This window comes from Lissotriton helveticus, chromosome 7 (assembly GCF_964261635.1).
Source record: "Lissotriton helveticus chromosome 7, aLisHel1.1, whole genome shotgun sequence".
In the NCBI taxonomy this organism is placed as follows: domain Eukaryota; kingdom Metazoa; phylum Chordata; class Amphibia; order Caudata; family Salamandridae; genus Lissotriton; species Lissotriton helveticus.
Genome location: NC_136068.1, coordinates 151,699,686 through 151,714,933, shown reverse-complemented (window position 1 = coordinate 151,714,933; position 15,248 = coordinate 151,699,686). Strand labels below are relative to the sequence as shown.

Below are 15,248 nucleotides of genomic sequence, written 5' to 3'. Positions count from 1 at the left end.
AAAATGTGTACACTTATTTTCAATATTTAGCAATGTGACGCTATGCATATTGCTCACAGGATGTTCCCCAATTAGATGCAAATATTTGCAGAAGCTTCAACGCAAGACCGATAATTCTTTTCTTTCAAAATAAAATGTTCACAAAACAGAATGCAAAATCATTCCACCACACTACTGGAATAAGGTGGTATGTACCATTCTTTGCAATACAAAAATAAACAAGCATTGGTAAAATTCAGTAGGTCTCAAAATTATTTGTTACCCTCTTGGCTTTGTCAATGCACACCCAGTATTGTAGTCCCTGGCTTATGCACTGCTTAAAAGCATTTTAGTACACGCACCTTCCAGTATAGGTACACAATATTTCCTGCAACTTTGAAGAACCTAGACTATTACTATACTAGTAAGTACTATTAGGGTGTAATAGGGTGTAATAGGGTGTAATAGGGTGTACTAGCAACCAGAAAACATTAAAAAAAATGTTGCTGTGTGATGTGGTCAATTAATGCCTTCAAAATACTTCCTCCCCCTACAGCCAGTGGGGGTATCCAGGGCATGGCATTATCATAACATTTAAATGTACCTTGGGCCTGCTTTTTTTCTTCGCTGTTTCCTCGTCTGACCTAAGGAGTATTTTGACATATTCAGCATCTCGGTCGTTAAGTAGACGCTCATACTGGGCCGCTGTACCAATACATTGGTAGCGGTATTGTGAATTAATTCAGGTAACCGTGAGAGAACTGAATAGTGCAATGAAGGATATGTGGGGGGGGGGTGCTGGACATTACGGAAATAAGGAGAGGTGTAGCATGACCGGTGTGGGGGGTAGAAAAAGGGAGTCAAGTGCCAGGATGGAATACAGTTCTCACCCCTCCTCTTTCGGCAATCAGTTTGCAGGCGCAAGATGAGAGGCAAAAGAATTTACTGGAAGTGGGCGAAGGGCAAGGCATGTGTAGTCAGTTTGTAGATAAGAGGGCGACACTACCTATCAAGAGTGTACTACGGGGAGTGTCAGTGAGGATGCACCCCAGGCCTCGAGAGGGCTTGGTGAGAAGGGCGGGGCAAGGAGGACACTGGGGCCGATATCACGGGCACAGCTGCAGAGCCTATTGACATAAAGAACTGCACAGAAACAGCAACGGTACCTTGAGCACAAGCAGTGATATTGATGACCAGGAAGCATCAGACATAAACAGGAGACAGAAATCAAAAACAATGAAAAGGGTATTTTTTTAGATGGAGGAAAAAATGGTAATTTAAAGGAACAAAAACCTGATGCAGTCAGTAAATGTCGTAGGTGACAATGTAGCAGTGAAAAATGTGTGCGTGCGTCATTATGTCAAAGCAGGAAATGGAGCCCCGGGTGAGCCTTTGATCACAGAAGCCAGAAAAGGGAAGTGTGACGTGTGCTGCTGCACAGCACAGAGGAGAGGGGGCGTCTGGGGGACGAGCTGGAGAGAGAGAGAGAGAGAGAACTGTTAGAGATGTACGGACAAGTAGTGAAGGAGAGAGAAAGAGGGGTGTGTTGTTCAGCAGATGTGAAGGAGAGAGAGTGAGAGAGAGAGGCTGTGGAAGACCGGTCTTTAATATCGTGTTGGGTGAAGTGCCATGCGGCGAAGTGAACCACCGTGGCAGGAAATTGCTGACACAGAGCACAGAGCACTTCCTCTTTTTGTGCGCGCAAATTGCAAGCTGACAAAGGCAGTAAGTCTTGCCTTGCCGTCCTTCCGACAATGGAAAGTGTCAGAGATACAACCATGCCTAGTCCGTGAACTAGAAGACCCAATCCTTGCAGAAACAAATCAGGAGAAGAAGGAAGAAGAGAAATGAATTTGGGAGAGGCCAGGTGCCTAAAGGACATAGTTTAATTTTGAAAGCATGAGAAATAAAAAACCCTTAAATGATGTCTATATATAGGACAGCATAATGAAGACGAAATGACATTGTTATGAAATGAAAAAATGGAAACAAAACCGGAGTGTAAGGCAGTTATTATACAAGGAAATTACACTAAGGAAATCACACTGAGTATAGGCACATCAAATCATCTGTCCAGGAATTAAAACCCTGGACCCCATACAATCCTTGAGCTGCTGAGGGAGTCTAAATATACAGGAGTACACCACAGAAGTGTAACGCCACAAAGTAACGGAGTTGAAAGGCAAATTTTTGAAACCACAGGAACCACTGAAACGGGTTGGGGAAAAAAAAACAATGTGCAAAGTAGTAATGTGTTATCAACCTAGAATATGGCAAAGAACAAAATGCAATCGTACGTCAAACCATAATGCGAAAATGGAGAACTAGGGGAGACTCTAACTCCGACCCCGGACACAGAGGCTCCGGGGGACACCCTGCACACAGACTCGAACTGGAGAGGGATCATAAACCTGCCCACAGACTTGAACTGTAGAAGGGGAGACTCTAACTCCGCCCCCAGACACAGAGGCTCCGGGGGACACCCTGCGCACAGACTTTAACTGTCGAGGGATCAAAAACCTAGAACCATTGACGCTATAACCATCCCCTCCGGACCGGAACCGGCAGGGCAAACAAGAGTGCAAAACAGGAAAAAACCCCAACCTCGAAGGCACAACTGTTATGAACCAAAAAGCAGCAGAAAAGCCGATACTGGCCTCTGACAAGAAAGTGACAAATCGTGACCACACAAAGGGACAGACAATTTGGGTTCAAATCATGACCAGAGATAGCGTCGCAGGGACAGGTGACAGCCAGAGACAGTCCACAAAAGAGTCAGTCGCACCCCCCAGGCAGCAGAGACCCAGGAAATCCAAGGAAAAACAAAACCCTTGTCTTACCCGTGGTCTCTGCCACAAATGAGCGGTGGCGGTGCTCTCAGGAACCTGTCGGTGGTGTGCGCCAAACCCACTGCAGACGTATGTGGTATGAAGGACGTTGGGCACCAGCTGATAAAGGGTAGCTCGTGACCCTTTAGTTCAGTGGTCACCACCTCAGGTGTGGACACAAATCACCAACACAGCACTCCGCTGAGAGAGAGGAATAAAGTTGTAAAATACCAGATATTTCAAGTTTGGAGTGGCACATTTTATTATTAGCTTACAAGCAGGAAGATAAACGCATATTAATTCTGTCTCTAAGGCAAGTTACTACAAAGGATCCAGACTTCACTCCGTCTGGGGCAAATGCTAGATGACAAATGCTCAAAATATCTCAAGGCAAGACTGGAATAAAAATGTATACAAATGAACATGAGCACAGCTGATCAAAAGATCCTATGATACTGAGCACATTGACGTAGGTTTCTGGTGCATTCAGGTAAAATATTTTAAGGCAGATCTATAATTATTAAGCTAAACATTTCTTATCAGGACCCTGAGTGGATCAAGGCTAGGAAGGTACAATTAGAATTAGCTCAAAAATAGGCCATTTTGCTATTAAATTCAGAGTCAGGTGGTTTCTAGGAATGAGACCAGTCCCATAATGACTAGGGGAGAGAGAGAGATAGCTAAGAGGTTAGACCAGAGAAATAGAGGAGCAGAAGGGGTCTCTGCCCTGGGAGATCAACAACCTGAGAGAGAGGTGCCGGTGTCCCAGCTCAGAGAGGCGGCTAGCCGGAGGACAAAACCACGCTCAATGCCAGGCATCTGCAGGGAAGTCCTGCCTTAGAATCTGACAGTTGAGTCTGAAATACCTGAAATTGAGGAACCAAGGTTCTATGGTGACGCACTGGCCAACGCCCTTTCAATGTTGGCAGTTTGACCACAAGTGTCCTAGGACACCGGATGGACCTCTTTTAAGGGACATTTTGTTCGGTACATTTTGAACTAGAACAACCTGTACATTTCTGAAAGTACATTATGGTCACGTACCTTTTGAACTAGAACAACTTGTACATTCCTGAAAGTACATTTTGGCCACGTACATTTAATATTGCGATAGGTTGCCGTTTTTCACTTTGTGCAAGCTGTTTCAAAATATTAGTTTAAGCAATGTCTTCAGGAAGCTGTACCAGCGGACACCAGTCTGTGCATGAGTTTGAGTGGGTGTTGGCCTTTGTGGAAAATTACTATTTCACCTTAAGCCAATTCGCCATGTTATTTTCAGTGCAGCAGAGAAATGTATTATTAACCTTACTGTGGCCTATTGCATGTTGCTAGGCCAAGACATGCCTTCTGGGCCTCAGCCTTGGGCCTATAACCTGAATGTTGTTAGGCCAAGACATGCCTTCTGGGCCTCAGCCTTGGGCCTATAACCTCAGGATTCAGGTAGTTAGCGGGATTTGGTATTGTTGATCATGCTTAGCAAGAATTGAGGGTTTTTTAAGCATATTTCAGGGTCTCAGTGGCAGGCCCATGGGTGATATTTCGCTATCAAGACAGCTAAGGGATGCTCTTTCTGGTGATCAGATGGTAGAGCGTGATTTTAACCCTTCATCAAAGGCGCTGGGGAGGGGGAAGAGGGGCAGCAAATCCATCTGGTCACATGGGTTAAGTTGAAGAGTCAGGTCTTGAGATCCTCCCTGAATTGAGTCAGCAGATGGGGATTGCCTGAGGTGGAGAGGCTGGGTGTTCCAGGTCTTGGTGGTGAGGTGGGAGAAGGATTTTCCTCCGTTTTTGGTCTTGTTGGATGGTGTCCAGGGCTAGTTGGGCAGAGCGAAGGTGTCTGGTGGGTACGTGGAATGAGAGGCGGTGGTTCAGATATGCAGGTCCTTAATAATAGATTTAAATATATACTTATATAAGCATACACACATAAATATATGTGTTTATCTTTATATATTTATATATACACAATATAATACTATTATTTTAAAAAATTGTTTACATTATATTTTTTGTGTTTTTGAATTTACTACTACAAAAGCATATATAGGTAAATATATATATATATATATATATATATACATAAAACATATATATATATATATATATATATAAAACACACACACACACATATATATATATATATATATATATATATATATATATATATATACACAGACAAATGATATGAAATTGAACAAATGGCACCATGTAAGGAGGAATATGGGGTTTCCCTCACCCATATGTAATCGGTGTTGTGTTACACATATGGAAGGATCCAGATAAAATCACAGTGCCTAGATTTATGTCTAATTTCTATCCACTGGAGTAGTTAGAAAGAAGCTTCCAGATTCTCTGACAGTGGATTACTTCGTTGGTAGCCTAGTGGGAGGAAAGTGTGTGGGTATTACTATTCTAGAAGACCCTACAGATGAATAGGCAGGTTCTTCCTTTAAAAAGGCATATTCCTGGGCCAATCTGGCTTCAAGAGCAGGAATGCATGATATATAAATTGCTCAATCATTGATCTAAGACTTCAAATCATTATTTAAGGCTATTGAAAAATGCTCAGCCTTGTTCAAGGACATAGTGATACAGCTTCAGTTCATGTAATATGTGTCATTTGATGTGCCTGACTAAAAATGCAGTGATCTTGGAATGGAGGATTGTCATGCATATGTAGTGGCATACTGATTCTTCTCCTGCTCCTTCAGGGTGTAAATTTGTTTGACCTGGAGTTGGAAGAAAGCTCCTCAAACTAGTGGAAGAGAAGTAGATTCCACTTGATTTTGACAACAATACCTACATCAACAAAATCATGTGTCTGCTTCTGGTCAGTATGGCAAGTCTCAGCTCATTCCACATCTTAGGAACCAGGTGTGAGCAAGATCTGCCTCTCCATCTGGATTTTCAGATGATTGAGTGAGAGAAGTGGTCCAGAAAGATCACCTGTTGGAGTTTGGGTGTTCCCCTCCCAAATCTATGGTCAAGTAAACACCTAAGCCAAAGTGTGATTTCAAGAAATCGATACAGGAACTTCATGGCAAGAATTACTTGGGACTGGCAGTACCCCTTGCCCCAGGCTTGTCCGTAGCAGAGACCGGCTCCTCTCTATGTCTGTCTTGGGCCAGAGGGACGTTTACTTTGCCCTTCAGATATGATGTGTGTGTTAGGAGTAGTGTGTACAATGGTGCTCATCTAAGATTAAAAGGAAATTGAAGTCTGTACTCTACATATTGTTAGGTTAGAAATAGCGTAATCTGAGGTTATATGGTCTCCATCTTGGAATAGAGTATTGGTAGCAGCACACAATTCTTACACGTCATACTGTAGCAAATGAAAAAAAGTTATATGTAATGTTCTGTGATAGGATTACATGGGTTGCAGAATAGTCCAAGTATGAAATCCTGGGTTTATTCCAATTGCACATGAAGTCTTTAACGGGAATGGATAGTTGCTTGACTGAGCAGCATATGGAACCATGCAAAAAATTAATATGAAACTTGACAGTGTGATTGGATGAATGTTTAGTTGCAAAGTGATGTAGTAAAAATCACTTTTTTGGCCAGTATGTAAAATGAGGGAACAAAATACGTTTTATCTTTATACATTAAAAAATACTGAATCTTAAAACCCAACGCCAGTATGTTGAGGGAAACCCTTTTTTACAGCTAGCGCCATGAACATGTGCACAAAGCAAAGACATATGAAATATTATACAAAGGTATGAAGGGAGGTGTGGTTCTCCTGTTTAATAATATAAACATTTCACAGTGTAGAATTATTGCTGATGTTATTTTGAGCTTCATAATAAATTGTCATCCATTTCTGCATCTTGGTTGAAACTGGGTTATACTGTATCCAATCTGATTATACATTTGCTCTCTGGCGAAGTAGTTGGTGATCCCAGCCTTTCATCCTTTTATGGATTTTGTCTTTGGCAAAGTAATTCTACAATTTCTGATGTCAATGATGGTTGTTTAAATGTAACACTAGTGAGAATTTGCAGTCTGTTTATGGCTTTTGTGGTAGTGTTCTTGAGTACTATTTGGGTGTTGTCATTTTGCTTAATTGTTGATTTCAGTCTTATTCCCTGGCATGTTGTTTCTGCTGCTTTTAGGTCTTTGAGCCTCCTTGATGTCGGAACCTCATAACTTATTCTGTAATCTTTTGCTTAGTTATAATTGGTTTGCTTCAGTTAGTTGATGCACAAAACGTCTCCTTCTGGAACAGTCTTTGTTTGACTTTAGGATGACCACTTCCTGGATGAATGCACATTCTATTCTTGGCATCCTGTGTAGTCTGTTATCAAGTTGGTTATCCTTGAAATTTGTTTCGAAGTTTAGAAGCACCACTTTTGATCTAGAGACATGAGGTTAAGCTTAATATGTAGTCACTCTGGTTTAGTTTGCAGATGCACTCTTTCAAGGGAAGTCTTGCAAGATCTAAAAGTGTTGCTCATGTAATGACCTCTATATATTACATGCAAAGTATACTTTGATTCATCTCACTACCAGTGTTTTTTTTTTTTACTTGTGGTACATAAACAGGTTAACATATAGATGAGCATCATTTGCCTACCTCGGTAGTCCCATGCAGTTGAAGGTAGATTATGGTGTCAATGCAATAGGTCTCGCATTTGCAAGACTACGAGCTGTTGGCGTTATAAACATGAAAGTGGGTGCTGTGTTGAAACAAAGTGTGGTGCCAGTGTAAATAAAACTTGTGTGTGTGGCTGCCCTTGAAGCGGGCGCCATAGTAATAAAAAAATACATAAAGCGGGCACATGCTAAATATAAAGCGTGGCGCCCGTGTACTTAAAAAGTATGCATGTGCAAAGAAACATGAAAGCAGGCACCGTGCTAAAACATGAAGTGCGGCGCCCGTGTACATCACACAAGTTATGTGCATAGCGGCCTGTAAAGCGGGTACCGTGTTGATAAAATAAACAGAGGAAGGTACTAGGAAAAGGCACTCACACCACAAATTAACACTAGCAGGAAATAAAACAAGAAGTCCCCAAAGGAACACATAAACACCTACAAGCGTAAGGAAACTGTAGTTGGCCAGTGCTCCTGAGCTAAACCGAAAGTGATGTATCGAAAAACGCCAATCAATAAGGAGCCAGGAAATAAAATCGAGGCAGGAGTGAACTAATTGCAAGCAGCAGACAGGGTAACACTCTGCAAGACTTGCTGTAATCGCTATACAAACAGTGCATGCACGCTGCCTAGGCTCAACCTAAAAATGATTAGTGATGCTGTATTAGAGCAACCCTTTAATCATTTTGTTAGCCTTGATGTAGTGTGCTGATCTTATACATAGAGCTTAAGAATCACATTTTAGCCTTGATGTATATAGTCTGAATATATCTATCGTGCCGAAGGTTGTTGAGGCGTTTTAACACTATATCATTTGAATCATGAATATGAGAATGGAGATGCATAGTCAAAGGCCGCAACTGAAAATAATCAATGTACTCTTCTATTTCATAGCATATAGAATTGCTACATGAAATCAGTGGCAATCCTAGCAATGGAAGGCCTTCTTTGCAACATTTTGGTAATAAGTAAAGAATGGGCTTTTTGGGCTGCCCAGAGTTAATTTTTTTCACCTGTTATTTAAGCTATTAATCCTCATTTTGTAATTCTCTTTGTTAGTTCTCTTAGTATTTATGGTGTAAGATTGTTTACCCAGTCTTCTGGAGAAGACTGTGTTATAAGTTTATTTAAGGCCTCTCGTTTGTAATCATCTGGATGGAACAATCAACGTTACCACTTTGGTTCTTCTTTACTATGTTTGAGATTTTTTTAAGTTTTTTTTTTCCAAGGGTCAGGTTTTTTGGTACGAACCCTACTTATTTAGTGTATATTTACTCCAGATCCTTTGTCACTGTTACATTTAAAAGCTCAGTAGTATTTCCCCTTGGGAGAATCAGGTCGACTGTGATAATGACCAGTGCTTAATTTGTTTAAAAAAAGGCTCTTCTTGGAAGGTTACTGCAGCCTGCACCACCCATACCCTGCCAGTGCTGCCATTGACAGTAGCAACATATCATCTAAGCATCGACATCCTAAAAGTTTGACAATTTAGACTTTTTCTGGCCACACAAAGCTATAATAATGGCATAAGACGCTGGTATTATTAATTTTCAGTGTATATTGACTTAATAAACACGGTTGCTGTGCTGATCTCAAAATTAAAATAGACAACACCACCATGTGGTGTGCTATCACTAGAGCCTATGCTGACAATTGAGTGTCGGTGCCGAGCACTGTAAACCACCGGCACAAAGTAAGCACTGGATATGACTTCCAAACTAGTCTCCACCGTAAACCACCGGCACAAAGTAAGCACTGGATATGACTTCCAAACTAGTTTCCACCGTTTTCTAAAAACAATTGGTGGCCTATGCATTAAAACCACCATGCCCTGTACAGTGTTTGGTGTCATTAATTTAGTGTTTGACTGAGAGAGTGCAATAGAATTGTGATGGACTGTGTCTGTCAAGAGGATAAAGACGGAGGGTATTTGTTTTCTGCAAGAGTGTAAGTAGACGGAGTTGCTGCTTCCTCTGGGTAGGCATATCTACAGCGCGAGTCAGACAGTGCTGCATAAAGAGAATGTGGTGTTTGGGGCACAGCAGTGCACCTTGCTTGTGAGAGAGCCTCACCAATGTTTTGCATTCCAGGCCTGGGTGAAAGAGCAAAGAAGCTGGCAATTTAGACTAGGAGATCCTGAATGTTAGATTGGGACAGGTCTGTGCACGTTGAAAAAGACTAACATAATTAAGGATATCTCCAAAGACATTTCAGATAGAAATGAGATTGTGTTGTTCAAGGGTATACTGTGTCCTGAAGTCATGGGAAGATGAAGCAATTCATGACTAACAATTGTCCAGTTGCAATGTTAAACAAGCATTTGCAATGCAATAGGTCTCGCATTAGGAAAGTTTGAGCTATTGGTCTTGTAAATGACACATTTTTTATTTATGTGTTTGTTTTCAAAATAGCGAAATTAATAGCTTTGTCATTTTCAATGCCAATACTTTTATCTTTTGTAATTGTGACACCTATAGGCATTTGTAATGCAACATGTTTTGTATTTACGTGACTTAGATGTATTGATATTACAAATAACAATGGCTTTTAATTTTTTTCAATAATTAATACTTAAATAAAAGTTATTGTAACTTATAATGGCAATATCTTAAACTTTTGTAAATAACTTTTGTGAAGAATATGTTCAGTGTATTTTATTGTGATGAAAATCCAAGAACAGAAGTGAAATATTACCAACTTTTTGTGACATTTGTAATAAAGCTTGAAACATTGAGAGAACATATTTGAACCAGTTGTTGTTGAATGGTTGCACAGATTGATACTGTGGTGGCGCTGAGTGATGGTGTGGCGTTTAGTGATGTTATGGTGCCCCTGAGTGATGCTGTGGTGCCCCTGAGTGATGCTGTGGTGCCCCTGAGTGATGCTGTGGTGGTGCCATAGATTGAGTGAGGGCGATAGATAGGGTCAGGGCGATAGATAGGGTCAGGGCGATAGATAGGGTCAGGGCGATAGATAGGGTCAGGGCGATAGATAGGGTCAGGGCGATAGATAGGGTCAGGGCGATAGATAGATGTGTGCGGTTGTGTGTGTGCGGTTGTATGTGTGCGGTTGTGTGTGTGCGGTTGTATGTGTGTGGTTGTATGTGTGTGGTTGTATGTGTGTGGTTGTATGTGTGTGGTTGGGTGTGTGGTTGGGCGTGGTTGTGTGCGTGGTTGTGTGCGTGGTTGTGTGCATGGTTGTGTGTGTGTGCGTGGTTGTATGTGTGTGAGGGTGTGAGTGAGGGTGTGTGATGGTGAGGTGTGAGGGTGGGTGAGGATGAGGCTGTGAGGGTGTGTGATGGTGAGGTGTGAGGGTGAGTGAGGATGAGGGTGTGAGGGGGTGTGAAGGTGAGTGTGTGTGGGGGTGTGATGGTGTGAGTGAGGGTGTGAGGATGTGAGGGTGTGTGATGGTGAGGAGGTGTGATGGTGAGGAGGTGTGATGGTGAGGAGGTGTGATGGTGAGGAGGTGTGATGGTGAGGAGGTGTGATGGTGAGGAGGTGTGAGGGTGAGGAGGTGTGAGGGTGAGGAGGTGTGAGGGTGAGGAGGTGTGAGGGTGAGGAGGTGTGAGGGTGAGGAGGTGTGAGGGTGAGGAGGTGTGAGGGTGAGGAGGGGTGAGGAGGTGTGAGGGTGAGTGAGGTGTGAGGGTGAGTGAGGATGAGGGTTTGAGGGTGAGTGAGGATGAGGGGGTGAAGGTGAGTGAGGGTGGGTGAGGGTGCGAGGGTGGGTGAGGGTGCGAGGGTGGGTGAGGATGTGAAGGTGTGATGGTGAGGAGGTGTGAGGGTGAGTGTGTGTGAGGGTGTGAAGGTGAGTGAGGGTGTGAGGGTGGGTGAGGGGTGTGAGGGTGGGTGAGGATGAGGGGGTGAGGGGTGAGAGGGTGGGTGAGGGTGTGAGTGAGGGCGTGAGGATGTGAGGGTGTGTGAAGGTGAGGAGGTGTGATGTGAGTGAGGGTGGGTGAATGAGGGTGTGAGGGTGACGAGGGTGAGTGATGGTGTGTGAGGCGGAGGGTGTGAGGGTGAGGGTGAGTGAGGGTGAGTGAGGGTGTGTGAGGGGTGAAGGTGAGAGGGTGTGAGGGTGAGTGAGGGTGGGAGGGTGAGTGAGGGTGGGAGGGGGAGTGCGGGTGTGTGAGGGTGAGTGCGGGTGTGTGAGGGTGAGTGCGGGTGTAGGAGGATGAGGGGGTGAGGGGTGAAGGTGAGGGGGTGTGAAGGTGAGTGGGGGTGTGAGGGTGATGGGGTGTGAGGGTGAGTGATGGGGGGGTGAGGCTGAGGGTGTGAGGGAGAGTGAGGGGGGGTGAGGGTGAGTGAGGGTGTGTGAGGGTGTAAGGGTGAGTGAGGGTGTGAGGGTGAGGGATGGTGTATGAGGATGAGGGGGTGAGGGGGTGAGGGTGTGTGAGGGTGAGGGGGTGTGAGGGTGTGAAGGTGAGTGAGGGGTGAGGGTGAGTGCGGGTGTGAGGGTTGTGAGGGTGAGGGGTGTGTGAGGATGAGGGGGTGAGGGGGTGTGAAGGTGAGTGATGGTGTGTGAGGGTTGGTGAGGGTGCGAGGATGTGAGGGTATGCGATGGTGAGGAGGTGTGAGGGTGAGTGAGGATGAGGGGGTGAGGGTGTGAGGGTGGGGGGTGTCAAAGTGAGTGAGGGTGTGTGAGGGTGAATGAGGGTGTGTGAGGGTGGGTGAGGGGGTGTGATGGTGAGGAGGTGTGAGGGTGAATGAGGATGAGGGGATGAGGGGGTGAGGGGGTGTTAGGGTGTGAGTGAGGGTAAGGGTGTGTTGGTGAGGGTGTGTTGGTGGGTGAGGATGTGAGGGTGTGTGATGGTAAGGAGGTGTGAGGGTGAGTGAGGATGAGGGTGTGTGAGGGTATGAAGGTGGGTGAGGGTGTGAGTGAGGGTGGGTGAGGGGCGAAGGCGAGTGAGGGGGTGAGGGTGAGTGAGGGTGTGTGAGGATAAGGGTGAGGGGGGTGAGGGGGTGTGACGGTCTGAAGGTGTCTGAAGGTGTGTGAGGGTGTGTGAGGGTGTGTGAGTGAGGATGAGTGAGGATGAGTGAGGGTAGGGTGAGGCGGTGTGAGGGTGAGGAGGTGTGAGGGTGAGGAGGTGTGAGGGTGAGGAGGTGTGAGGGTGAGGAGGTGTGAGGGTGAGTGAGGGTGAGTGAGGGTGTGAGGCCTGCAGTTTTGGCCTGCAGGTGGCGATAGGCGACCACGTCCCGAAAGAAGGTTCACATCACAGGAGGGGGATAAAAGTTTGCGGCATTTAAAAACCAGTGGCTTACATAATGTCATCGACTTTCACTTAAAATAGTCACTCTCAGTGAGAGACGGGTAGATTCCATGTGCGGCAAGAGGGCCTGTAAGCCGACATCACAGGGTGTGGATAGAGGGGAGGGTGTAAGTAGGGAGGGAGAGCGAGAGCAGGGAGATGAGAGAAGAGTTGAAGAGAAAGGCAGAGGGGAAAAGAAATTGTATTGAGGCGGTTGATATAAAGCAGAGAAGAGAGAAACAAAGGGGCAATATGTAGGAAAAAAGGCTTCATTTGTGTAGCTTTCGTGAGTGTCTGCCACCAGGACAATTAAATTCACTCAGTGAAGGCGCTGTTTAACAGTGGGCTATACAAAACTAATCTATCAGGTTTTTTTTGCTTAAAGTCCAAAATCATTGTGTTGTTTGAAAGTTTATTTGTTCAGGCAGTCCTGTATTTTTAGTCATCGCCACTTGTATGTTGGACCGGGGAAACCCATGCTTGAATGGGAACAAAGCTAAGTGCCTACTGTAACGCACAAAGGAATCTATTTCTTATATTCATTTTATTACAACGACATAACTGCCGCCTTCTACTCGCAGTGAAGTGCCTCTCAAAAAGTTTCATACGTTATCAAAATGTCACTCATATAGTGAGATGCGTGATGAGAGATAGCATATGCGGGTATGGGATAAGAGAATCAGTGCATAGGCTAGTAATAGTGTTTATAAAAAAAAAAATTAAAAAGACATTTACCGTAAACCTCTTGTGCTCGTCTGATGGCTCTGATCGTCCAGCGGCTGTTCCAGCGAAAGCAGGCCGGGCTGGGCGAAAGTCAGGCAGCCCTCCTCGAGACAGAGGCGGGGCCTGACCAGAAGCAGGAAGTCGACCGCGACCGGAGCTTCCCAGGAGGCAGGCTGCAATGGCTGGCGCAAGGCTCCGGAGCAGAGAGAGGAGAGCCCTGCGTGCAGCCGGCGTCCGCCCGGGAAGCCAAGGAGCGGAGTGCCAGTGTCCCTGTGCCCGTTGACGCCGGAGGGAGCAGCCCGGAGCGGGACGAGTAGAAGTCCGGGTGAGTGGGGCTCCGTGCTTGCGTGTCTGTGTGTATGCAGGGGGTGCAGGGCGGCAGTGTGTATGTGTGTGTGTGTGTGTGCGCCTGTGTGTGCGTGCGTGCATGCAGAGGGGTGGGGGCCACTCATTTAAATGTAAAAGTAAATATGACGCCAAAATAATAAATAAATAAACCAACAGCTTGACCCATTTATTCACTGTGATGCTTCCGATAATTAAAAATGTGCCTTTACAAAGAAGTGTTTTAAAAAGAATACCAGCGTGCATGTTCATTACAAGACGGCTAGAAATAATTACTCATGATGTTCAAAGCAAGCCTGTTCATTTCAAGCTACCCTCAGCCAGCCTCGGAAAAAACGAAAGTAATACAAAAGCGAAACTGACACTGCCACTGCAGACAATGCTGCGCGCTCCCGAGGTGAAATCCGGCACTGAACACGCTCGTAACACTTTGGTGTCCACTCTCCTAAAAACGGATCACATTAGTTGTCGAGCTGACAGCATTCATGCTTCGCATGAATGCTAACGTCAGCTCGACCTAAAAACGACATTTAGTTAATTAATCAGCGGGATTATTTGGAATTCTCAGAGTTCGTAGTATTCTATGTACTTCCGTAAAAGGCTGTGTGTGGTTACTGCTATATGTGATATTCATTAGGTTGTGCAACAGTTTTGTTGGTGATTTTTTGCATAATGACGAGTGTTATATGCATCTTGTTGGTAATGCATGTGTTGGGTTGGTACATTTCAGTCTACGTTCACTTCAATTGTTTGGAATTTGCAGTTTGTGTTAATGGTTATTGTGTTGTCAAATGCTTAGTACTGCAAGCCATTTGGGGATGTTTAAATGATCTACCTGTGTGTTGTTTTGGGAGTACAACATGTGCATTTTCTTTCAGCGCCATGTGTTTTGGTATGATGGAGTCTAGTTATCATTGTGGGGAAGAAGGGGTAGTACCCATCTGTGTGTTTTTATGTAGCTACATGCATGTCCAAGTGTTGCAGGTGTTGGAAAGAGTAATACCCCATTGTGTGAGAATCAAATGTATTATACTTGTGTGTGTTGGTGCAAACTGGGGAAATAGCAGAACTCTGTCACAAGAGGTGGTATGTGGACTGAACCCTGTGACATGAGCAGTTGTGGAGAAGTGGTATCCCAAAGTGAGAAGTTGCGTAGGGGAGTACCCTATGGTGTGCTAATTTGGGGAACAGTAGTATGCTGTTGTGAGAGGTGCATACGGAAGTAACCCAGGGTGTACCAAGCTGGGGCAGAAAAGTACACTTTTGTTGCAAGTTGCATGGGGAAGTATTACTTATAAATGTACCTTTTCAGGTATATCATTGCTGGTAGCCCAAGATAATGGTGTTATATAAGCTGATGAATAAATATATTGATGCCTGCTGATTTCAATTATTATTTATCCAGTAAGAGTCCAGTCTGCTAGAGACTTCTAGCCTCAGATTCCTTCCCTTAGAATATTTCCAGGGGTCAGGGCTCTTGTGAATAGGACGATTGGCCGCCACCATTGCCCTTCTCCTGAGGTCTCAGTTTCC

General features: G+C 44.6%; 1 protein-coding gene across 2 annotated transcripts in view; it reads left to right on the top strand.

The window, feature by feature from the left end:
* The window catches only part of EDN3 (endothelin 3), a 430,092-nt gene that overhangs the window by 94,331 nt on the left and 320,513 nt on the right, over positions 1-15,248 (top strand). The window lies entirely within an intron of this gene.